The sequence below is a fragment of the Lissotriton helveticus genome, chromosome 11 (assembly GCF_964261635.1).
Source record: "Lissotriton helveticus chromosome 11, aLisHel1.1, whole genome shotgun sequence".
Taxonomy (NCBI): domain Eukaryota; kingdom Metazoa; phylum Chordata; class Amphibia; order Caudata; family Salamandridae; genus Lissotriton; species Lissotriton helveticus.
This window is the reverse complement of record NC_136072.1, coordinates 592,784,208-592,810,959: the sequence shown is the minus strand read 5'-3', so window position 1 is coordinate 592,810,959 and position 26,752 is coordinate 592,784,208. Positions and strand designations below refer to the sequence as shown.

The following is a 26,752-nucleotide window of genomic DNA, read 5'->3' as shown; positions in this document are numbered from 1 at the left end:
GACCCCAGACTCCGCCTCCAGCCACCGGACCACTGACCCCCACCACCATCCTCAGCGCCTGGACCCCCATCAGCACTGAAGACATCACCCTCGCCATGAACACCATCCACTCTGGCTCCCCCTCTGACCCTTGCCCCCACCACATCTTCAATAAAGCCAACATCATCATCGCACCCCACCTCCGGAACATCATAAACAACTCCTTCACGTCAGCCACCTTCCCTGAGAGCTGTAAGCACGCAGAAATCAACGCCCTTCTGAAGAAACCCACAGCGGACCCCAAAGACCTCAAGAACTTCCGCCCCATCTCTCTCCTTCCCTTCCCGGCTAAAGTCATCGAGAAGACCGTCAATTAACAGCTGACTGCTTTCCTCGAGGCAAACAACTCGCTCGACCCGTCCCAGTCCGGATTTCGAGCCAACCACAGCACCGAGACCGCTCTCATCGCAGCCACCGACGACATCCGGACCCTGATGGACAACGGAGAAACAACCGCTCTCATCCTCCTAGACCTCTCGGCGGCCTTCGACACCGTATGCCACCGCACCCTGATAACCCGCCTCCACACCACAGGGATCCAAGGAAAGGCCCTGGACTGGATCACCTTGTTCCTCTCCGACAGAACCCAGAGAGTCCGCCTACCTCCTTTCCGCTCAGCGGCCACCGAGATCATCTGCGGCGCACCCCAAGGCTCCTCGCTCAGCCCAAACCTCTTCAATATCTACATGAGCCCCCTCGCCGCCATCGCACGCAAACACAACATCAACATCATCTCCTACGCCGACGACACCCAACTGATCCTCTCCCTCACCAAAGACCCAGCCACCACCAAAACCAACCTCCAGGAAGGAATGAAAGATGTCGCAGAATGGATGAAACTCAGTCGCCTGAAGTTGAACTCAGACAAGACGGAGGTCCTCATCCTCGGACAATCCCCTTCCGCCTGGGACGACTCCTGGTGGCCCACATCGCTGGGCTCTGCACCAAAACCCACGGACCACGCACGCAACCTGGGATTCATCCTGGACTCCTCCCTCACAATGACCAAGCAAGTCAACGCCGTCTCATCATCTTGCTTCAACACCCTGCGCATGCTCCGTAAGATCGTTCAGTGGATCCCCACCGAAACCAGAAAAACCGTCACCCAGGCCCTCGTCACCAGCCGACTGGACTACGGAAACGCCCTATACGCAGGAACCATAGCCAAACTTCAGAAACTACTCCAGCGCATACAGAACGCCTCTGCACGACTCATCCTCGACATCCCCCGCCACAGCCACATATGCGCCCACCTGAAAAACATGCACTGGCTCCCCGTCAGCAAGAGGATCACGTTCAGGCTCCTCACCCACGCACCACGTCATTGGCCCCGAATACCTCAACAACCGCCTCTCGTTCCACACCCCACCCGCCAGCTACGCTCTGCCAGCCTCGCCCTCACCACCGTCCCACGGATCCGCAGAACCACCACCGGAGGAAGATCGTTCTCCTACCTGGCAGCCAAAACATGGAACTCCCTCCCCGCACACCTACGACTGACCGAAGACCATCTCACCTTCAGGAAACACCTCAAGACCTGGCTTTTCGTGCAGTAGCCCCCCCCCCCCTCCAGTGCCTTGAGACCTTCACGGCTGAGTAGCGCGCTCTATAAATTTACTGATTGATTGATTGATTAAGATATCAGAATCGCTTTCTTCTGAGGGACTTTCTTATTTAAATTTTTCTGGCAACTGCCTCTCTTTAACTTTCTTGATAGAAAACGACCAGCAGAGGTCAGTTAAATATCAGAATCATTTTAGCATTCTCTAGAATCCAGTCCATAGAAATTGTCTTCCACAAGCACCCGTAGACAATAATATATTTTTTTTATCTTGTATTTTTAGTGATAAGACCACCGAAGGCCCTGATTTTATATTAAAAACAAAGCTTTAGACTATACTATTTCCCGCTGATAGGCAATATTTCTCCTCATGTGTTCCCATACCTGGTGTGTAACGCAGTTTGGTGTTTACTTTCCCTCCATGTTAAAGAACAGTAGATGTTTCAGCACCCAGGCTAATGTGCTGCATAGCTAAATGCATACAAGGTACCAAAGGCGAGAATGATTGCATTGCAAATTCTTGTTCTTCATTACTTTGCAACAGTTCACCTCCAAATTACGCAAGTACAGGAAATGTGCAGTACAAAAATGTCTTCTATTTTATTTCATAGAATATAATGTTGCTCTAGCTTTCAAAATCTAGGTCTCATATACGGTACTCATGAGCATTTATAAGCCTCGTTGTTCCCTGATGGCACTGTCGTCAGGGCAGTGGGCACAAATGTTTCTGAATTCAAAATTTGCGCACATTTGTGACAAGAATTTTCAATTCTATTAAGCACAACGAAGCGAGGATTTTGCTTGTCTCATTTCTTTAATAGAAATGCTCAGCAGCCAATAAACAAAACAGTAAAAACTACAGTACCCATGAACACCAGGGTAACAACCATAGAGACCACAGTATAAAAGGTCTCTCTTCCTCTTTCTTTGGTGAGGAAAAAACTGTTCAAAGCAAAACAGGAAATTCAAATGAAGAACCACAGGAAGGAAGTCCAAGAACGCAGTAAAATCCAAGCCGAACGAGGACGCAGGCCGTGGAAGAACTTCGGAACCAGAAGTCCCTTGGAAGTCAAGCGAAGCCAGGTGCAACAGAAAAACCTCTACTTCGGGTCAGAACCTGAAAAAGACACAAAGCCGTAATACACATCCAGTGCATAAGTTGTAAGCAGAAATCAGGGGGGGAAGAAAAAACAAGGAAGTCCAAGAAATCCATATACATTTATCAAATATGTTCATAATAACAATATATGCAGAACAACAACAATGGGTGGGATAATCCTCGCCTCCTTGTCCTTAATAGAATTGAAAATTCTTGTCATGAATGTTCGCAAATTTTGAATTCTATGGCAGGACAGGAGGCTCCGATTATGCTTGTTTAAAGCTGATCCACCACCACAGAAGCAATATGATCAATTGGTTTGTAATAAAAAGTTTTGAACACAGAATCAGAAGACCAATCAGCGGCCTTCATAATGTCAAAAAGAGTGACACCCATGGAGAATGCTTTAGAAGCCATCGCCCCACGTGCCGAATGGGCACCAAAAATGGAAACATCAATGCCAGCTTCTGACATGAGCCATCGAACCCAGCGAGCTAAAGTAGCTGGGGTAACGGGGCGAAAAGGTTTCTGCAAAGCAATCAACAGTTGACCGTGCATATCTGAACGTAAAGGAGCAGTACTTACTTCATAATCTTTGACACATTGAACAAAACAAAGGTTGGGATGAGTGGGAAAAGAAGGAACGGTAATCGAAGTAATATTAGTTTTGGTACGTCTGGAAAGGAGAAACGTAACACCCTCAGGTGTAAAGCTGCGACCGGCCAAATCCAAAGCGCGAACATCAGACACCCGTTTGCAGGAAACGAGGCATAACAACATAGTCAGTTTGGCTGACAGCTGTTTACGGGACAATTGAGAATTGGAAGGCCAGGCCTCCAGAAAACGCAAAACAATGGAAACATCCCATAAAGAGACGTACTTAGGACAAGGGGGTTTCGCAAGTCGGATACCCTTAAGCAATTTGGCAAGCAGAGGATGTTCACCTGCAGGCTTACCATCAATACGGATATGACCCGCTGAAATGGCGGAACGGAAATTGTTGACAGTTCGATAAGCCAACCCGGAAGAAGCAAGAGAGGCCAAAAAATGAATGATCATGGAGACATCCGCTGAAATGGGATCAACCTCCCGTTGAGCACACCAGTCACACCATCGCTTCCAGGACCCCCTGTATCGTTTGTGAGTATTGGGAGACCAGGCCTCACTAATGAACTTGGAAGCGTCTCGAGAAAGGCCTGGGACCGTCCAGCGGTCCCCGAAATCCGCCATGCCAACAGATGAAGACTGTCGGAGAGAATCAGGGGATGCGGAGTGCCGAGAGGATCCAGCAAGAGATTCCACTTCTGGGGAAGGAGCGGCACTGCACAAAACATATCCAGGAGAACCGGGAACCACGCTTGAGCCCTCCACAGAGGAGCAATCAGAATCAATTCGGAGCGATAACGTTTCGTGTATGCCAGGACTCTGGGAATCATCATGAACGGGGGAAAGGCATAGCACAGGGTCGACGGCCAAGACTGCAGAAAGGCATCCGTGGCCTGGGCTTCCGGATCCGGCCTCCAACTGAAGAACAGCGGGAGCTGAGTGTTGAGGCGAGAGGCAAACAGGTCGATCTGACACTGGCCCCAGAGCCGGAGAAGAGAACGGAACACGCGAGGATGAAGTCTCCAATCGCTGAAGTCCCGAAGGTGTCGCGAATTCCAATCCGCAATCAGATTGTTGCGGCCGGGAAGATACTCTGCAATAACCGTGATCTTGCGTTGCAGACAAAAATGCCAAAAATCCTTGGCTATTTCCGCCAATATCTTGGACCTCGTGCCGCCCAACTTGTTGACATAGCGAACCGCTGAGAGGTTGTCCATGCGGAGAAGTATGCAACAACTGGAGCGAAGAGGAGAGAAACAACGGATCGCAAATGACCCTGCCAGGAGTTCCAGGCAATTGATGTGGAGAGACAACTCCTGGGGAGACCAGCGACCCCCCGTCAAGACAGGACCGCACCGGGCTCCCCAGCCCCACTGACTGGCATCGGACTCGATTACTAGCTCCGGCGACGCACCGAATAGGGCTCGTCCATTCCAGGCATCCATGTGGTCTAACCACCACTGCATCTCCCACCTCGCTTCCTCTTAAAGAGGAATCTGATCTGAGTAGCTAAGGCCTTTCTGGAGATGACGAATCTTCAGTCGCTGAAGCGCTCTGTAATGTAGGGGACCTGGGAAGATCGCCTGAATGGAGGACGCCAAGAGACCCACAACTCGTGCTAACGATCTCAATGACAGTTGGTTTGGAAATAACCGAAGTCAGTTCCCTCTTGATATACCGAATCTTTTGATTGGGTAAAAGAAGTTGACACGAAAGTGAATTGACCTTGAAGCCCAGAAAGTCGATCACCTGAGTAGGAGCCAAGACAGATTTCTGAACGTTCACCAGAAACCCCAGAGATTGTAAAAGGTCTATGGACCACTCCAGATGAGACAGGAGTTTGAGCGGACAATCCGACATAATCAGAATGTCGTCCAAGTAGATAATCAGGCAAACACCCCGAGCGCGCAAGTGTTGCACGACTGGCCTCAGAAGCTTTGTGAAGCACCACGGTGCCGACGAGAGGCCGAACGGGAGAACCTGATACTCGAACCATGCCCCCTGCCAATGGAATTGAAGGAAGCGACGATGAGGACCGAAGATGGGAATCGCCAAGTACGCGTCTTTGAGATCTAGACAAACCATCCAATCCCCCTCTCGCAGAAGATCTCGCAACAGATGGATCCCTTCACTGTAGAACTGCCTGTAAACAACCCCTCCGTTGAACTCCTTTAGGTTGAGAACTAGACGGGACCTGCCCCCTTTCTTCTCGACCAGAAACACCGTGCTGACGAACCCATTGGGATGACAGACCGCCGGAACTATCGCCCCCTTTTGTAGGAGTGAGTTTATTTCCGTCTAAATTAAATCTTGATCTTGAAGGGAAAAACTCAGAGGAGTGGGAGGGTGGGCCTGACAGTGAGGTTGGTAAAACTCTATCCAGTACCCTTGAACAGTTTCCAGCACCCAAGCATCACTGGAGATCAGACGTCAATTGTTTAGAAAAAATCGTATTCTGCCCCCCAGAACCACATCGCAAGCAGGAATAAGGCTCACCTGAAGGAGTCGTGATAGCCACCTTGGTGGCCTCCGGAACGTCCTTTCCCTTACTGTCCTCCCCCTTTGCGAGAGGGGTAGAAATTTGACCGGGACTGGTAACCGGCATCCTGACCACCGCCTCTGTGGGACTGGTTCCCCCTCTGGGAATGTTGCTGATAGCCACGGCCGAACAAGCGTCCCCGGTTTCGTCCGGCCTTGGCAAAAACCGGTCGAAACGCTCACCGCGAAGCCTGAGCCTTGTCCAGGCCACTGAAGGTGGCCACAAATTTGGTGAGTTCCTTCAAAAAGGGTTGGCCAAACAACAGACCCTGCGCAGCTGGACCAGATTCTGAGGTGGAGAGCTCTGCCAACTTCGGATCCAACTTCAGAAGTATAGATCGGCACCTCTCACATGAAAGTGCACAGTTGGCATTACCCAACTGGCAGATAGCCCTTTGCGCCCATTCAATAAGCTCATCTGGGTCCACAAGAGCCGCAGATTCTTTAGCCAGGAAACCAAGATCAAGGATTTTCGCGAGAGGACCCAATAAATCAAGCACCTTGTCTTGACAAGAACGCCAAGACCTGTCCAGACCCTTCTTCGGATCTTTGGCGTACTTCCTGAGATTGGTGACCATCGTGGGGTCAACCTCAGGAGTTTCGGCCAAATGATCAGCAAGATCCGGCCGCGGGCATTCGGACCGCAGGCGTGCCCTAACGTCCTTCTCAAAAGGTTGGCGGATGTGCGCCTGGACATACTCCGCCACCGCAGGGGAGGGAAGCCAGGAGGTGGAATGGGGATGGACAGTATCTGCAGGATCAAACGTTAACACGGGAGGGTGAGTGGGGGAATCCACGAAATGTTCCTTACAGACCTTCTTCTTTGGGGGAGGGTCATTATGATCAGAAGATGTTGAAGAATGAGTCTCATCCGTGTCAGTAGGACGAGGGGCAACTGACGCCGCACCCACAGCGGACGTGGATTTACCAGACGCCAAACTCTTGGCCAACTTCTGAAAATCAGACCTGTGAGGATTGACAGGCGACTTAGAGGACTTACGTGCAGCAGGCAACCAACCCTGCTGTTGAGCATATTGGGTCAAATGATGCTTCAATGGGTTAATGGCATGCACAAGCGCCGTATTCATGGAGCGCTGCACTACTTGGTCTAAAGCCGCCACTAAATCATGCTCCAAAGAGCCAGAGGCATCTTCATCATAGTAGCAGTCATCGTCATATTCCTCCATGTTTACACAATGTGTAAAATTAAAGCCCACAACATGACGAAAATATGCGTGGCCAAAGGCACAAGTCAGGGGGAGTGACAAAAACCCCACAGCAAGCCAGCAATACAGGCAAAACATGCACAGTAATCAATTAAATGTGGAGAGAGGGCTTGCTGCCAAAGACAAAATGCACTCTAGGCAATGCCTAGAGTGCCAAATGCTTTCCTGAGAGCAAGTGGCGTCAAAGGGGTTAAGTCCTGAGGCTGTGGGCCCTGCCGTTACAAAGACGACCTGCAATGCTCCCGGCGCTGTGTAAACACAGAAAGCAAGTCGGGAAATGGCCGCTGCGCATGCGTGGTAATGGCCGCCTCTGGACGAAGAGAAGAGCTCACGCACAGCGCGCGAGTCTCCCAAACCCCGTTCTCCCGCTCCACAAGACAACAGAGACGCGGGCAACAAGCGCCCGGTCAAGAGGGAGGTGCGCCCACGCTCCCTGCACAAGCGCACACCAAAGCGGCAGAATAAACAATACGGCAGTGAAATACAAGCCGTCAAAGCGCAAGAAAGTTCACAAAAGACGCAACGAAAAGCGCGAGTGTAAGCGCTAAGCAATGAACATCAATACAAGGTACAGCATAGCATTATATACAAAAAAGCATGAACAGATAAGCAATATCAGTAAAGCAGTAATAGACAAAAGCACTTAACTGGCTGCAGAGCAGCAAAGAAAGAGGAAGAGAGACCTTTTATACTGTGTCTCTATGGTTGTTACCCTGGTGTTCATGGGTACTGTAGTTTTTACTGTTTTTTGTATTGGCTGCTAAGCATTTCTATTAAAGAAATGAGACAAGCATAATCGAAGCCTCCTGTCCTGCCATAGAATTCATAACTGTAAAAAAAAAACTCTCTCGTTTCAATGCAGTGATTTAATCTCACATACGAAGGTACAATGGTCCCCCGAGTTGAAAACATTCACTAGTTTGAATCTGGATGAGACTTTCTTCTATTTTCTACACAACATTTGCTGCACGCCAAACATTTGCATGGCTCGAGCTCTTCGAGCCAAGCCAGACCATTGGCTCACCCACACTTATCACTTTGCCACCATTGCCTTTGCTTCACTAGCTTTCCCTTAAAATACATTAGTCGAGCCTGGCTCTCCCGTGTTCGTGACTCACTCTGTAGTGACCTGACAGATGGGCGATCTATCTAGTCTAGCCAAGTGGACTTTCAGCCAAGAAGAAAGCACACCCCATCTTCACAAGTACCGCGGATAGTAGGAGGCGGGCTTGGACGAAGGCAGATGTGGTATTCACATCCAATCAGCGCTTCTTAATTTTGTGTGGCGCACCAGGATTGGCTGAGGTGCCCTCAATGCCCAATTCGAGGTCATTTTACATATAAGCAGTACCGCCCACTCTCAGATGGCCGTGGGATTGGTTGTTGTAATGTAACCCAGAAGTGGCAACATGACGGGAAAATGAACATCCGTTAAAGCACCAACAACAAACGATGGTTACATTCGTGGACTGTCCGTGAAAGTAGCGGACTGGTAGTCACCTCAATAACAGCGCTTCCAACTGGCACAATGCAACGCACCACCGTTCCTCTTCTATTACACAACACAATGTGAAACTTGATACTGTCCGTTTCCTCTTCAATGATGTGCCTGTGCGCACCAGCGTTCAAAGTGCTCTTGTCAAACGCCTGGGACTGCTGCTGAGCTTGACAGCTGTGTAAGCTGCCGTTATAATGCGCAGAACATTTGGATAAGCAAATGGAAGACATTTGTCCCAAGAACACGTGCACTGCGAGACGGCGGCAGAAAAGGGAGGAGGATGCTTGAGTGCGGTTAGTGACAGACTGTCTATAATCTGCCAGTGCACTACAATTATTTTGGAATGCTTTGCCCCAAGGATATGTATAAGTGAAACCATTATATGAAACTGTTCTGGGTTATTTCACTTGTCACAAACCGACTGCATTGCTTTGGGGGTTGAGGCACATTCTGCAGACATCGGTGTGTATTTATCACGTCTTTTTCCTTATTTTCTGTAATTCAGTGATTTTGCTGCTGAGGGTTAGATTTCTACTGATATTCTTATTAAAGGTTTGTTTGCATTGTTTAGAAAGGGTTCGCTGAATGTATTTGTCTTTATGTCTGATATTGAGATCTGCATTATAATATGAAGTTTGACTTGTGCTTTATAGAAAAATGCATATCCAAGTCAAGAAATGGAAAGTACCAACAATTCAGGGCTGAAGGATGTGTGTTGAATGCGATTTGTTAAACTGGCGTTTTAACTGTTTTTAGTCCCTTTGCTAGCCTAGACCTTTTGATTTTACCCAATTTTATATAGAATATATGTATGGGGACTTTCAGCTCGCCATCCATTGGTCTGATGTTGTGTCATTCACATTTAACTACAGCACTGGCCATGGGGCAGTGGGTCAACTGGTCAACTCACTTCAGCCGTTGACTACGTCCACTGTGAATGTCAATATTGTGCTCTTTAGCAAGGAGCACATCTGCAACCAAAGTCGCCCCCTTTAACGTGACTGTTATACCAGTGTCTGCTTTTTTAGCTCAAAACATATTTTTACTTCAAGTCAATATTTTTTTATATTGTGATGATCCGGCAGCCCCCCCAACGATAATGTCTTACAAAAACCATGACAAAACTAACATTGACACCTCATTATGCTGGAGGCCAGTGCCAGGTGTATTGGCTTTGCCAATGCTTGCTGAGTTGAATATGGTTGGGTGTTATTTTTAATTGCATGGATAGGCTTAACCAGTGCCAGATAAATCTTCAGACCTAGTTATTCTCAGTTTAGCTTTTATAAGGTTACTAGGCTGATTGGTTTTAAACAGTTGAGGCCCACTTTGAGAGTTATTTTCCAGAAAGCATTGTATATTAGGCATTTATTTATACGTTATACATTTCACCTGCAGATAATAAAAAGCCGGTATAACTGCAGCCTGGTTGGCAGAGCATGGTAGAATGTGTCTGTGGACTCATCTAAGCTGAGTAGTTGATGGAAACGGACGTTTATGTAATATTTAAAGTGGTGTCTTTGGTAGATGTAATACCAGTGGGTAGATGTGGATAGATCTGCGTCAGTTTGCCTCTTGGCCTTAACAGCATGTACATGAAGCTAGGATAAGACATTCTAAACTATTCAAAAGGGTGATGTGGGTCAATTACAGGAGCAGAGTAAAGGCCAGTACTTTTCTGTTATTTTCATCATAGATGTGCAAAAACCTAAAAATTACCTGTACTTTAATGGGCAGACAAGTATCTAAAATTAGGAAAGCGGGTCTAGGCAAATGCTTAGATTCATAGAGTTTTGAAATCGTATCCTCTTTGCTCCCTTCTGCTTGCTGTTCCTCTTGAAGATGCCACCGTCAATCTGTACTCTGCTGCTCACTCTCTCTTATTCACCTTTAGTTCTCGATCTCTTCTGCCTCAGACAGCACATTCTACAGCACACGTTAGACAGCACGTACAAGACTTCCAATACAGTTCAGATATGTCATGTTGTTGATTATTACTGTGCTAACAACAGCACTTCCCTCCAAGTATTGTCACATACTAATTTAACAGACAAAACATAAAAGAGAACTCTTAACATATTTTCATTGTATACTCTATTAGCACGTTGCTGGCTAGCATGGAACCCAGTAACACATACCTTTAACAAATACTGTGCACATATATCTATATGCTGGGATGAATGCATGTCTGCCAACCTAGAATATTTGTATGCACAGCTTCTTGGTCCCATGCCATTTAGACAATGGCTTCATACTGCCATAGGTTAAAGTAACATTCCAATGATAAAACTGAATCAAACACTGACACGCAGAATGTGGCCTGGATAAATTAGCAAATCTCAGCAATGCTGGCCAAAAGGTTACCTTGGTTAGTTCTATGTATACGTTTATTAACTTCAACATTTAGTATTTTTCTCTGTTAGGGTAAAGCTAACTCTTTTTGATTCAGGGTCAGACACTGAGCGCATTGTCACTCATTGGCGTGATAGCCTTTGTAATCAAGCAGTCAATCAATCAATCAATTCGTCTTTATGCGATCATATTAAAAAGAGATCATAAAAGCACATAAAAATAAGTCACATTTAAAACTAATTTCATAATTCTATTTTAAAAAAGATACACATAATTCATCACAATTTCTAAGATAAAGACGAAAATACATATAATATTAAAAAAGACAAGTAAGCCTTTTCATGTACTAACTCTAGGTACTTAGATTATCATTTTTACATACTCAATGGCCTACATGCTGGCCCTTTCCTCTCCCTCATGCAACCCCACAGAAATGACGCAACTGAGTAGCAAACCAGAGGGTCGGGAAGTGTTTTCAGACAATATAATGCTACCCGGCACTGCTTAAAATTCATTTTCTTTAAAATTGGTTTGAGGTACATTTCATTCCCTCTCGTATAGGCTGCAGAATAGTAATATATGCAATTCTGTCTGAGGTGATAAATTGTCACAGGGGACATACTTAAGTCCGCGTGGTTATATGGTTTTTCCGGATAGCCTATCATTAAAGGTATCAAGTTAGTACGAAACCTTAATAATATAAATCTATGTTGCGTCCTGTTTACATTAGTTAAATATGAAAAATCTCCTCCGGTTAGAGGTGGGTTGAGGCTTTATGCCTGGGGTGCATATTTCTCATTTTGTTGTACCCTTCGTTTGTACTTGGTCATCGACATAAACATGTCACTCGCTCTCTGTTTGGAAACCTTCTTACAGGCTAGGGGGTCTTTAAAGAGCACATGAAGACCAATCTCCCTTAGCCGTGACTCTACGTAGTTGAGCCACCTAGACCGCTTCCATTTGTCCATAGCCAAACAGCTCTTTAGTATTGACTGGTTCAATGGAACTGTATCTCGCCTCCAAATTGAATGCCAGAGGAGGAGTGGGGCTAACTGGATATAGTCCGACATATAAGGTATGTCCAGTTCCAAGTGTAAGATACCATTTGAGAAGAAGGAGGGTAAACCTACAACAGATTTAAAAAATACATTTTCAGTAGTTTGTAGTGGTGTCGTTGCTGCCATACCCCACACCCCAGCACCATTGGTCGCCACTGCTTTAACTCTAGCCTGATAGATGTTTTTTATCGGTGTCAATGGTGTAGCCACCAATCTTCTGGCAAAACCTTTCAGAGCAACGATACCCCTCTCCATCACCATCTTTCTTCCCTCCATTAATATTGCCCATAACAAATCTTTGTCAAAGAGGATGCCCAGATATGGAAACAAATTGACTATCTCGATTTTTTGCACCCCTGCACAAAAGTGCAGTACCTTTTCTTTCTTTTCAGCCCCTGCTATTAATACAAACAACTTGGATTGGCTCTCTTTTAACTGAAGTGAATTTATAAAGGAGACGTATGCATTAATCAACCTTTGTAACCCAATCCCTGTTCTGGAGATTAAAACCGCATTGTCTGCGTAAGCCAATAAAGGTAGAATTTGATTGTCGAAGAGGGGGACATCCCTAGTAGCCACTATCAATGCCTTTTCTACTCCATTTGTGTATAGGTAAAAGAGAAAGGGGGCCAATACACAACCCTGCCTTACACCCTGGGAGATTCTGAAAGGACGTGTACAGTCTCCATTTTTGGTGTACCGCACTGATGCCATTGCATTTGCATATGATTGCCTGATAACATTTAATATGGCAGGTTCAACCCCCATCATCTCCATTATGGACCATAGCTTATCATGGGCCATGCAATCAAATGCTGCGCTAAGGTCCATGAAGGCCATGTATAATTTGCCCTTCTTCATTCTGGTATACTTTTCTATTGTCAGTGCTAAGTTTAGACATTGATCTACAGTCCCCCTTCCCTGCTGGAATCCGTACTGGGCCTGGATCAACATCTTATTTTCTCTTCCCCAATCCTCTAAACGAGAAAGGAGAAGGCGGCCCATACGTTTTGATGTTGTATCCAGCAGGGAAATAGGTCTGTAGTTTTTTGGGTCTGCCCTGTCCCTTTTTTTGTAGATAGGTACTATCACCCCTGTGGACCACGAAGGGGGGGAGCTCCCAGTACTATACTATTTAAAACATTTGTTAGTAATGGGATCCATAAATCTGGGTTATCCTGAAAGAAGTTTATTGGGACTCCATCAGGTCCTGGGGCCTTTCCCGAACAACATGAGTCCAGCCCTACTTTAACTTCAGTAAGTGCGAAGGATAGGGGAGCTTGGCTTAACTCCTGCATTGGTGCATGACAATTTGTTGTACATGAGTGAAGTAAAGATATTTACAGCCTTTGTAATCAAAGTTTAAATGTGACTGCTTATCGCAAGGAGACAATTTAAACCAAAGGCTTGCTTCTGTATATGTATTTCTAAAAGATACCTACTGATGCACATTGACCATGTAAAAAGAAAGTGAAACTGCCTGTACTGAGCTGGATTTATTGTCTCATTCTGAAGGAGGTAGAGACTTTGTTCAGTCCCTGTAGATAGGAGATCTATATGCATGCACTGTAAGAATGTCAGATGTAAATGTAAATTGATACTTGTATAGCGCACTACTCACCCGTAAGGGTCTCAAGGCGCTTGTACGAATATCGCTGTGGAACCCATCCTGGCTTTCCCTGTGAGGTGTCCACTCCTGGGCACCCCCAAGGTGGAGGCCAGACATCCTTAGCGTTGTGGGGGCCGTTGTGGAGATTAATCAAGCTATTGCCCAGAGTTGCAGAGTGGGACTCCATGATTGGAATAGGCACCGAGGCGAGAATTATCAGGTCCGTGGAATTTTTTAGCCCAAGCCCCGCCGAGACGGGGAATTGAACCCTGGTCCCGGGTTAGACTTCTGCATCAGGGTCTGCCGCTCTAACCATTGAGCCACACTTCTCCATGTGTTGGTCGCCCGAGTATTTACACAAATAACTATTTAAATACCACTAGTACAATAGTGCTAAACCGCTGTAAAAGAAATAAAACAAAATAGTGGTATTTATATTGTTATTTGTGTATGTGTGATGTAAAGTGCTCTGACGCTACTCATCCCAGTGCAGGGTGTCGGAGCACTTTACATCACACGTACAGATTATACATTGACAATAAATCATGTGTGTACATCAATATAAAGGATGTGTTACATAAGACTTTGAGGGTTAAAAGGTGTGGGAGCCACGTGTCCTTTATACCTCACTGTGCTATATTAGAAAGATTACAATTTAAGAAATACAAGTAACAAAAGGTTTTCTGTCTTAAAAGATGTAACCCACTTACCCATTTACATAATATAACAAACTGTCATCTGCTTGTTACATAATGTGCTTAGCAGGAGACATATTAACCCTCTATGCTACTTTGATTCAACACTAGAACTAGGAAAAACACAGGTATCTTCAGCAGTACACTATCCGCCAGAGTTATCTTAATATTATTATTATTCCCAGAGATTTAGCTGGCACACAAAGATCTCTGCAGCAGGTGCCTTAACCCCATAAGATATTTTAAAAAACAGACATTGCAGCCAATTAAGCAAAACAGATTTACTGCCACATTTCTCCACGTTGCCAATGTCTTTGTGGCAGAGTTTAAACGAAATAAATGTAGATGTTGAGGCCCAGAATTTGCATCTGGGTTGTGTCAATATTTTGGCACAACCCCAGTGCAAAATCATCATCATCATTGATAACTTTATTTCGACCACTGTGGGTCATAAAAGTGCATATAATAAAAGTGAACAATAAAATGCTTTTAGGGCATGAGTTAAGAACATAATTCATACATATACACAATATTTACAATAAAAAATTTAGTCATGATTAAAAATAAGAATTAAACCAACAAGTAGTTATCAAATGGTTCAGAAATACTATTAAAAGAGTACTAGGATCTAGAATTAAGTCATGAGATTTCTAAGCTTGATCCACATACTGTAGGGGTATCATATTTAAGGATTCTAAGCGCGTGTTCACATTCACGAAAGCCCAGATTTCTACAAATGGGTTTAATCCACCTCGCTCGGGGCAACACATATGCTGGGCAAAAGAATAATACATGGGTTTCATTTTCTATAGAACCTTCACACGCCGGGCACTGTGGACATTTGTTCTCATCCCATTTACAAGTCAGTGACCTTAGTGGCAAACTACCCATACTTAGTTGTAAATTCAACTTCCTGGCCTATGACAGGACGGATCTTGTCAAGGAATTCCTCCTTCTTATATTCAGTTTTAACATTGAGGAATTCAACAGTCAGTCTCCCTGCTGCCATGTTAGCGTGCAATGCCAGCAAATTATTAGACCTAAACCTTCTTACCAGGTCAAGTCTAGCTATGGTAGGAGAGACTACCTCAGGGGATTCCCATAGACCAGGAAGACCAAGTTGTTCACAAGGGTCCTTTATATGTAATAACCAGGACACTTTCTTTGACCTCAAGGTCACCCAAACCTCCTTAAACTCAGCACGGTACGGGGCTAGTTCTTGGACAGACCAGAGTCTTCTCCAGTATGTCAAAGGTCTCATGGCGGCCTCCTCTTCCACTGGTAGCAAACCTAGGTCAAATCTGAGTGGGACTAATGGGGTGCTAACAGGTAAGGCAAACAGCTCTCTCATGAATGTATTTTCAGCCTTTACCAAACTTTTCGGTCGACAATGACCCCAAAGTTCTGCCCCATATAATGCTGCAGCTCTGCCTTGTACTGTATATATCTCAGTAATAGGGGCAGCCGGCTTGATTATAGAAGTTCTAAACCTTTTTGTTAACCCACCAACCGTCTGTGTTAAATTCAAGGCGGATTTAGTTAATTGTGCATTCAAGCCCAGGTCTTCCTTGAGAGTGATACCTAGCTAGACAAACGTTTTAACTCTCTCGAGGGGTATACCGTTCAGAGTAGGATTAGGTCGCGTTTGCCTTGGTGGGTTGAAGATCATGTATTTGGTTTTTGCCAAGTTGATTTCCAGTCCACTCAAGGCACAGAAATCAGCAAATCCATCAAGGACACGCTGGAGGCCAGTAGCTGTTCGTGACAATAGTAGAGTGTCGTCCGCAAACATTAATGCGGGCACTCTTCCAGTAAATAACTTTGGGGCATCCATGTCCTTTATGGCTAAGAGATGTTTTACCAGCCCATTTATATACAGGCAAAAGAGAGTAGGAGCCAGCACGCACCCCTGGCGTACCCCCCTTTGCACCGGGAACCTTGCTGACAATTCTCCCATTTTTCCACATCTGACCTGAGCAAAGTTAAGTGAATGTAGCCTAATCATAGCATCCAATAAATAGTTGGGCATTCCAAGATCCTGCTGAACTTTCCAGAGCTTGTCCCTGGGGACCAGATCGAATGCGGCCCGCAAGTCCACAAAAATAAGGTAAAGACTCCCACCCTCCACACTCACGGTTTTCCAAAAGAGTACTTGCAGCCGGAAGATCTGATCAATGGTGGAAATATCAGATCTAAAGCCGGCTTGTAGATTGCTTAGGATATGGTTTTCCTCTTCCCATAACTGCATCCTATCTAGTAAGATCCTCCCAAAAACGTTCTGCGGAATGTCTATTAAGCTGATAGGCCTATAATTTGAGGGTTGCAGGGGGCAGCCTTTTTTAAAAATGGGCACTATCTCAGCCCCCCCTCCAAGTCTCTGGGGGACTTGTGCCCATTAGTATTGTGTTGAATAATACGCAGAGATAAGGGGCCCAGATTTTGGGCTCAGACCGGAACAAGTCACCAGGAATTTTATCGAGACCTGGTGCTTTATTAGGTAGTAACCAAGAGATGGCAGACTCAACCTCCCGGATCGATATCTCCTGGGGCCCCTCCAGTCGATACTCATGGAGGAGGCTCAGGGATACCAACCCGCATTCCCCAGTGCCCGGTTGAGCATAGAGGCCACTAAAATGTTCTTCCCATAGTGATGGTGCTATGTTAGGACATACGGCAGGTCGCACAACCCTGCCCGCCGAGCTAACAATTGCCCAGAACGATTTAAAATCTCTGCGTTGTACTGCCTCCCTCAGATCTTCCCATTGGCCCTCCTCCCACGTCTTTCTATCCCTCTCTAGGACATGTTTATACAGCACCCTTAGCAGCTTAATTTTAGGTCTATCTTTTGCTTTGACCGCTTTAACCAGCTCTCTTTTAACTTTGCGGCATTCAACAGTGTACCAGGGATTGGTCTTGGGGGAATTTTCCTTAAATACCTGTTGTGGAAAAAAGACCTCTAGCAATATTGAACTTAACTGTTGGTGGATTTCAATCGGCCTACTGTCCCTTCCAACTACAGCCCCCTCAAGTCCCACATCAGCCATCTTGCTGAGGTAGGGCAAGATTTGGCAATATATTTCGGACTGCCTTGTTGGGGAACCTACAATATGCGGCCATTTAACTCTCCTCCTATTATTATGCAGAAGTAAAGGATATGGGGGTGGATTGATCTCAGGTACAGAATTTCTCATACCCCAACTCCCAGGCTTCAGAGACATGACCAGTGCGCTATGGTTGCTGTCATTCCGATAGTAAATCTTGAAGTCCTGGACTTTGTCCCATGACCTGCATTCGATCATAATATAGTCAATGATCGATGATTGGCCCACTCTATTAAAGGTCAAGTTTCCGGGCCTGTCCGATTTTAGTCTGCCGTTACAAGGCGTCACTGATAGGGACAATGAAAGGGAGAGAATTTGCAGTACCAGAGGTGTCCATACTTTTACAGTTGTGATAGCGGGTTCCGTAATATTCCAGTGTAAATTTTCCTCGTCGGGATCCTCAATAATTAAATTATTGAGGGGTTCAAATTGGCAATTGAAGTCCCCCCCAATAATAATACCAGCCTCGGGATCTAGGGACTTAATGAATCCCCTTAGCTGTTCAATAACCAGGGACTCCTTGCCACCCTGCGTTGGCCTGGAGTAGATGTTGATTATGGCCAAGTGGTTGTTCCCCCGTAGTGTTAGTAGGACACACAGGATGTCCGGCGAGTTAGTTGGTACTGGGCCATAACTCCAAGGTGAGTCACTACCCATGTACTGAGCCCTCCCGAGAGTCTCCCTCTACCCCCTTTTAATGCATGGACTTTGAAAGTAGCAAACCCACTTCGCTGGTAGTCGTCCATGGCCCAAGTCTCCTGCATAAGGCAGATGTCATGTGTATCCACGAACAGACCCCAGTCATCTGAACTTAGTTTATTTTTCAAGCCAGCCACATTCCAAGAAATTATATTGACACTCCCCATATCCTCTCTTTGGGCTAAATTTTTACTTATACTATAGTCGGAGATCTGTGGACCTGACATTCAGGGTTTGACAATACCCTCTTGTCGCCCTCTTCACTGTCTCCTTTAGTCTCTACGGCTATGGCCTTGATACAGCTGTTTCCCTTATTACCTCTTGTCCTATTCAATGGGTAACCACTGGTTATACACTTTCTATCCTCAGGGGGACAGTGTTCTACCAGGGTTCCATACACATCAAAAAGAAGTTTCATATTAAAAAATTAGCCTTCACATCTGTCATGTTATTACACTCTACTTTTTGGGAGTGAGGCTTGCATGGGGTGAGTAGTCAGTCGACAGAATCCAGATCATTAAATCTGTTGTAATGATGAAACATGTCAAGAGACATAGGACTATGTATTGGCCTGTCCCAGTTTAGGTTACCTAGTATGGGATTGTCTCTTCGCTTTTCCTCACCCATCCAGTTGGTTCCAACCATCTTATACACAGGGCGTTTTTACTATATGTACCTGGGTAAAAGTAAGTCAATGGCAGGGTTTTGATGCATGTGTCTGGGCTGCTTGGATTCTGCTGGCAAATATGCCTGACTGTCCAACTGTCCCTGAAGTTAATCACAATGCAATTTCCATCTATATTCTTTTCCCTAGCCCCAACCCAGTCAATTAGTCTAGCGAATAAAATTTCACTGGCACCCCCCTCCGGAAGAGGTCTGTGGCAATTCAGCCAATAAATACACTTATTTTTCAGGTCCCTGTAATACTCTACCTTACCAGCACTCGGGGAGGTGTCCCCAGCAAGAACCACCACATATGGCACTGACTCTGGGGGCAAACCTAGGCGGGGCAGCTGGTGATTACTGCAGTCCTGTACTCCTGCTCCAAGGCCAGGATTTGTTGACTGCTTAGGTAATTGCGCTTGGCTGCTTCCAGCAGTCATGTGTCTTCCCCCGTGCTTCCTATATTATTTGGGGATAATCTCTGCATTATCGATAGCTGTGGAGTTGGGTGTGTAACCGCTATATCATCCTGAGCAGCTGGTACCCTCTCCCCAAAAATGTCACCTGTAGTTAAATCCTGGGACCCTTTTTGGCTTGGCCCAGATGTGCTTGTGCCATTACTGGACAATTCCAAGTTCCCCCTGTGCATTCCCCCTTCTTTTGGGATACATATTGATTCAAGACGAGAAAGTCTTTGTTCAATAGTCAAGTCTCTTGTGGATTGGAAGGCATGACTGTATAAATACCTGCTCCAATTTTTCCCAGAAATCCCCGCCTTTCTCTATAAGTACCGAAGCTTCTTCAACTAATGACAGTGACGTGTCTATTTCCGGATGTTTTCCGGCTAAGTCAACCGCAGGCAGTTCAACATCCTTTCTAGAGCATTTTTGTCTTTTAGTGTTCTTGTTGGTTAGAGGAATTCCCCCGCGTTTCCTTTTAGCTGCTTGTTCCGGGACTTTACTTATTGCACCAGAGTTCATGTCCCCCACCTGCCTCGCGGACTGGCCCGATCTAGTGCATCGGGAGATTTGGGGAGTTGTTCCTGATATCGGCTCCAGAGGGAGCATATTGGCTGGTGGGCTATGCAACATAACTGCTATCTGCTCTGGGGCATTTATACCATTCTCTAATGTGCCCGGGGCAAATCTGGGCCCAAGGTCGACTGCCAGCAGTGGCTGTATTAGTGGTGCATCTAAAACTGGCAGGGGGGATAGGGCTGTAGCAATCGTTCCCAGGGAGGATTTTTTGTTGAATATCTGATCCATGGATAAGCGTTTCTCAGTGAATTCAATTTCCCTTTGTATGACTGACGATGCCCTGAATAAAAATTGGTCTATCGTCCCAACAATGGCTCCGGTGGTGGCAGACCGGCCCCTCCTGACTCCATTTGTTGCCATCCCACCTGTAACGACAGAACTTAGCAGTGACAGCAAGACTAACCTTGTTTACATATCTGGATCACGATCCCAGGGACACAACGGAAAGAGATGGGCCCCGTCCCGTCCTCGGACGGCCACAGACGGCCCGCCCTTTGCCCGGGCTTTGCCCGCGCGCGTCCCACGATGCGGGAGGCGTTCCGGACTTTTACAAGCGCCTCCGGGCGCTTGCGGTGACGTAGCGGGTGCGCCCTGCCTCCCGGGGCACCTGGTAATGGTAGTCCTTCTCTGCCTCAAAACGCCGTTGCCCTCACGGCTGGAGTCGTGCGCGAATGCGCTAGTTCGGTGAATTCAATGTTTACAGCAGAATGTCCCACCGGAGCACCGGCGCTCCGGTCTTTTACAAGCGCCTCCGGGCGCTTGCGGGGACGTTGCGGGTGCGCCCTGCCTCCCGGGGCACCTGGTAATGGTAGTCCTTCTCTGCCTCAAAACGCCGTTGCCCTCACGGCTGGAGTCGTGCGCGAATGCGCTAGTGCTGGGAATTCAATGTTTACAGCAGAATGCCCCACCGGAGCACCGGCGCTCCGGTCTTTTACAAGTGCCTCTGGGCGCTTGCGGTGACGTAGCGGGTGCACCCTGCCTCCCGGGGCACCTGGTAATGGTAGTCCTTCTCTGCCTCAAAACGCCGTTGCCCTCACGGCTGGAGTCGTGCGCGAATGCGCTAGTGCGGTGAATTCAATGTTTACAGCAGAATGTCCCCAAAAGTGCAAAATCTAATTTATTAAACATTGTAATGAGCTAAAATTTACTCAATATAGACTTACTAAATATATGTGCGGTCTTATGATCTGATGTCACTTCCTGTGAGGTCAAGGGTTGTGATGCCACTTCCTGTAACGCCACATGCAGTGTTACGCGCCGTCACATCACTTCTTGTGACGCCACACGTGGTTATGTCACACCCATTTTGCCTAACTTAGTGAGTCCACCCATTTCTTTGTTTAGGACTAGAGCCATGGGGCAAAGTGAGACTTGAAACAAGGAAGTCTAGACCTTATCATAATGATGATTACCAGTAAATAATTATAACGTTAGCACCATATCCGGGGGGCGTTGCTTGGCCGCTGTTGGGAATGGACGCGTGAGCTCTGAGCTCCGTCACGGCCTTCCCGTTTATCCTGTACTGCATCCCCCCACTGGCCCCGCTGGCTGGGGCTTGACCACATCCCTGCCCACAGACTCTCAGGCTCACCTTGGGGCAGCGGAGTTGTCCCGGCGGCGGTACGGAGCCGCGCTGGGCCTGAGCTCGCTTGGACGGCGCCGGCCATTTTGTGCGCCCTGGGGGTTCGGCTGCATCTCCGGCCTCAATTGAGTGGGTGGCCGACCCGCGGCAGGAGCTGCCTGGCCGCCGGCCACCACAAGGGTCGGGTCGGCAACCTCGCGACCAGAGCCCCGGCAGCGGAGGACGGGCTACCCCGCGGGATCACTGAGGCGTGGACGGCTAGCGAAGGCCACATAGAGAGAGGTCAGGCCGGCGCAGGTGGCTGCGGGGGCTTCTTGGACTCGTGCCGGGGGGAACCCAGATCATCTCCGGGAGTCGATGACCGGCGGAAGGCGCCTTGCTGACCCGGCCACTTCCCCTGTGAGACCAACGCGGACCCCTGGCGGTGAGAGCCCTGAGGAGGCGGCGCGGGGGGCCCCTGAGGTGATTGGGGCCTGGGGGACTCCACTAGACGATACCGGCGTGGGTGCTGATACCCTGACGAGACCTCTGGCTGGGCAGTGGGGCCCGGCCCCTCGGGAGTGGTGCTGGTCTGACGCGCAGTGGCGCTGACCCCCCCTGACGGAGACCGGGACCTACTATCCCAGGAGGATACAAGTGCTGCCAGCTAGCTGACCCCCTACTGTGGGGTGTTGGGCTCGGACCCCCCCGGCGCTGCGGCTAGCGAGCCACGAGAGGTGACCCTAGGGCTGGAGGCCCGCCGACGCGACTTACACCCTCGACGGAACGGTTTGAGGGGAGGCCCTACACCTGCAGCCGGCTACCACCATGGGGAGACGCCTGAAGCCCTCGACGGATGCTGAGGAGGGAACGGCGTGCAGCCAAGGTTCTACAGCGGACAAAAGCTCGAAGCCGGGCCTGCCACAAGATCAATTGGAGCAGATTTTGCAGGCCATCGCTGACACCAGGGAAGCATTGCGACAGGACATCGGACAGGTGTCCACGAGCCTGGGGCTCTTGCGGGCGGACCACGGCAAACTGGCGGACCGGGTCAAGCAGGCTGAGATTCGAATGGACGCACTGGAGCCCACGACCAAGGCGACTGAGGCCTCGCTGGGGGAGCTGCAACAAAGGGTGCACCTGCTGGAACAGAGGGCGGAGGATGCGGAGGGGCGCAACCGCCGCAACAATATACGCGTGGTTGGCCTGCCCGAAAAAATTGAAGGGGCGGACATGTTGGGCTACCTGGAGTCCTGGCTGCGTGACGTGGTGGTTCCGGAGGGTCTGACTCCGTTCTACACTTTGGAGCGCGCTCACCGGGTACCGGCTCGGCCCCCAGCTGAGGGTCGGCCTCCTCGACCAGTGGTGGCGCGCTTGCTGCACTACAGGGACCGTGACATTATTCTACAGCGGGCGCGGGCACTAGGGCCCTACCGGGTGGACAACGTCCAGGTCTCCATCTACCCGGATTACTCTTTTGAGGTACAGAGGCAGCGCTCCACCTTTCTAGCAGTCAAGAGGGCTTTACGGGAGGAGGGGTCCGTTACTCTCTCTTATTTCCAGCCCGCCTGCGGATCATGATGGATGGTAAATCCTCCTTCTACAATTCCCCGGACGAAGTCTGGGACTGGCTGGAACTATACAAGGCTGGTGCGGATGATCATCCTGTGTCTGGGGAGCCGCGGAGGGTGGCGCAGAAGTCCAGGAGACCCAGGAGGTGACCACCGAAGGCTGGGACACCTTCTGTCTCGCAGACCGAGCTGGAACGCAAGGAGGCCCTTCGGGCGGTCTCGACCATTTCCAAGGCGGTGGCATCGACATCAGCAGTGGAGTCGGGCTCCCGGGAGGGCTCTGAGGAAGCGGCGTCGGAGGAGTCGGGTGCCGGTGGTTCTGGGCCGCCTCATGTCACGCCTGGGACTGCTGATGGCTTATTGGACGAATGATCCTCATGCCCCGCCGTGATGGTATTGTATTTGCAGCCGGGCCCCTGTTTGGGCTTGGGGCGGAGGCATGTGTCTCGGGTGAGCGGAGGGTTGTGTTGTTGCGGAGGGACTGCCTTCCCCCATTAGTGGTTTCTGCTTTTGCAGGGGTGGGGATGTGGGGCAACTAGGGCACATTGGGGAGGGCCGGCCAGGTGGCACATGTAGCTCACGGTCTGTTGGACGTAGCGACAGGCCGCCCCCTCTATCTCACACCTATTGTGGGACTCTGGTAGTTACCAGGGACTGTTTTACTTGGGCTTTTGACTTTTGGATGGGTTTCGGCTGTTCGGGGCCTATTCTGGAGATGGGTGGGACGCGGGATTGTTGGGTGGTTTTCAAGAACTGGTTTTGGGGTGTTGTCAGTGTGCCTAGACTTTTATCTTTCGTCAGAACTGTACTTGCTGATATGAATGGGGACCCTACCTGAGCTGAAGTGTGTGACCTGGAATGTGCGGGGACTGAACTCTATGTTGAAACGTCACAAGGTGCATGCCTATCTTGTTCGTAGGGAGATTCAAATAGCCTTCCTGCAGGAAACACATATTGACCGAACAGAGGGGCGGGCTTTACAGCGCAGGTGGCGGAGACAGCTGTTCTACACGGTCTACTCGGCCTTTGCGAGGGGGGTTTTGATCTGGTTGCGGGCGGGGGTCCCCTTCCAACCCTTGCTGACAGTGCTCGATCCCGAGGGGAGGTTTGTAGCTGTACAGGGCCGCCTGGATGGGAGGGACGTGACACTCTGCAGCGTCTACGCCCCAAATGTGGACCAACCTGCCTTTTTTGCACGACTATCTGGGAAGCTGGCGACAGTTCTAGCCAACACGGTCTTAATGGGGGGGGACTTTAATTCTGTCCTAGATGTGGAATTAGATAGGTCTCACCCACCACTGGCACAGGCGGCAGCTCACAGGCTAGCGAAGAGTAGGGGAGAGTGGCAGAGTGGCTGGGGCCTAGTTAATGCATGGCGAACCCAACACCCTACAGAGAGGGATTTTTCCTTTTATTCCCCCCCCACCCCCCACGCGCTTCATGTTCGCCTTGACAGCATTCTGTGCTCGCCGGATGTTCAATGCTTGGTCCGCCACACTGAATACTTGGCTAAAACAATATCTGACCATAACCCTTGCCTGGTAGTGGTCCAATGGACGCGGCAACGCCAGGCTATACCGACGTGGCAGTTAAACCCGTTGGCATTGGAGGACGCGGCGTTTAAGGCTGAGGTAGGCAATGGGGTGGAAGGCTACTTTGATGCTAACACGGACACAGCTTCCAGTAGAGCACTGGAGTGGGACGCCTTTAAGGCAGTGGTTCGGGGAGTCTGTATTTCGGCTACCGCGGGAGTCCGCAAGACCCTCCTGCAGGAAGTTACGCGGAGCGAGGATCGCTTACGCGACGAGGAGCGACGTCACCACGTGACTCCTGAATCTCGCGAGGCGGTTATGGCCGCGAGGGAGGAAGTGGCGACGGCGACGGAGAAGCTGCGCTGCTTCGATTATAAGGAGTTCCTAGTTCGGGCTCATGCCGAACGCGACAAGGTGGGCTCACTACTGGCCTGGCTGGCCGCTCCGGGGTCCCGCGGCACCCCGATTGTGGCTCTGACCACGCCGGAAGGGAACGAGGTCTATACTCAGTCGGAGATCAGTGGCCAATTTTTTACATACTACGCGCGCCTGTATAGGAGTGAGATGCCTAGTGTGCCAGTGGAGCTAGATGGGTTTCTCATGGCGGCGTGGCTTCCCCGGCGTGACCCTGAACACGTGGATCGCTTGGGCGGGGACATTTCTGAGGGAGAGATTCGAGTGGCCATTAAACACATGGCTCGCCGCAAGACCCCTGGCACAGATGGGCTACCGATCGAATTTTATGCAGCCTATGCGGATGTATTGATACCGCGATTGCAGACGGTTTACCGGGAGGCCTGGGATACCGGGGTCCTGCCTGCAACTACTCGAGAGGCCTTGGTAATACCCTTACTGAAGCGGGCGGCGATGCTAACTCGCGCTCGGCCTACCGCCCACTGTCCATGCTCACAACGGACTACAAGATCCTGAGCAAGGTTCTTGCGACGCGGCTTCTGGCCCACATGCGCGCTTTGGTGCACTCAGACCAAGCAGGCTTTATTCCCCAGCGCACCACCGCCACCTGTGTGCGTCGGCTGCTTCGGGTTATGGGGGGCAACGCTGCTGGTTTACCGGGTGCCGCTGTCCTGTCGACCGACATTGAGAAGGTGTTCGACAGTGTTGAGTGGCCGTACCTGCTCCGAGTGCTGGAGGCCTTCGGATTGGGCGAACGATTTGTGAAGTGGACCGCCTTGCTTTATGCTGCGGCCACAGCCCGAGTCAAGACCGGGGCTACCATCTCTGCCCCGTACAGAGTAGGGTGGGGGACTCGGCAGGGATGCTCCTTGTCCCCCCTACTATTTGCGCTAGCCATAGAGCCCCTAGCTGCTCACGCCCGTATGGGCCGAGCGTATGAGGGCCTCCAGCTAAGAGGCGACACCCACTACATATCCCTCTATGCCGACGATTGCCTACTGTTTTTGGCTGACACGGACGTTGCCCTGCGCGGGGCTAGGCGCTTGCTCTCGGATTTTGGCCGATTTTCGGGACTGAGGGTCAACTGCGGGAAGTCCTGCCTCTTCCCGTTGGTGTCGGGGACGGACGATTCCCAGCCGGAGGGCGAGCTGCGATGGGAATACCATTGCCTCCCTTATCTAGGCACGCACATATATCGATCGCCGTTGGACCTCCTGGAGGGTAACATTGAAAGAGCGATCCGGAGTCTACGAGGCTGCATGGAATTCTGGCGGACGCTGCCGTTGTCGGTCGCGGGGCGAGTAGCGTTACTAAAGATGGTGGCACTACCCCGTCTACTATATCTGTTTCGCACGCTGCCGGTCTGGATCCCGACATCGGTTTTTACCAGACTTCGCTCCTTAATCACCGGGTTCATTTGGGGAACGGGTAGGAGGTGCGTGGCGCTGGCCACGTTGATGCGCCCCAGATCAGACGGGGGACTTGCAGCCCCGGATTTTGAGTGGTATTATTTGGCGGCGCAGCTGCAGTGGCTTACCCAGGCAGTGGCTTTGGAATTTCGAGGCCCAGAGGGGGCAGCAGGCGGAATCCTTCCGCGATACGTCCTCTCGTTTATAATTCTAGGCCAGAAATTGGACCTTTCCCAGCTTACAGGGGAGGAGCGGACGATTCGTAACTGCTGGCTACGTTGCCATAGGCGATCCGGCGTCACTCGCCCATATGCCCCTGAGATCCCGCTAGGGATGTGCACCGCCTTTCCGCATGGGGGAGATTGGTCTGCGCTGGCGACCTGGGAGGAACTTGGCCTGCAAATGCTCGGTGATCTCTACAAGGAGGGATTGCTGCTCTCCTTTCAAGAGCTGCACGACGCTTACGGCCTCCCGAGGGGCGATT

At 49.3% G+C, this 26,752-nt stretch overlaps 1 protein-coding gene across 4 annotated transcripts in view; it reads left to right on the top strand.

The window, feature by feature from the left end:
- Positions 1–26,752, top strand: part of DDHD2 (DDHD domain containing 2) — an 896,553-nt gene that overhangs the window by 136,841 nt on the left and 732,960 nt on the right. The window contains exon 1 of one of the 4 annotated variants that reach the window (XM_078666381.1): positions 8,448–8,860. The exons of 2 other annotated variants lie outside the window; for them this stretch is intronic. The gene's annotated coding sequence lies outside the window, so the exon portion shown is untranslated. Of the gene's footprint in view, positions 1–8,447; positions 9,030–26,752 lie in introns of those variants that run through there. One more of the 4 variants, XM_078666382.1, reaches the window with a different exon arrangement.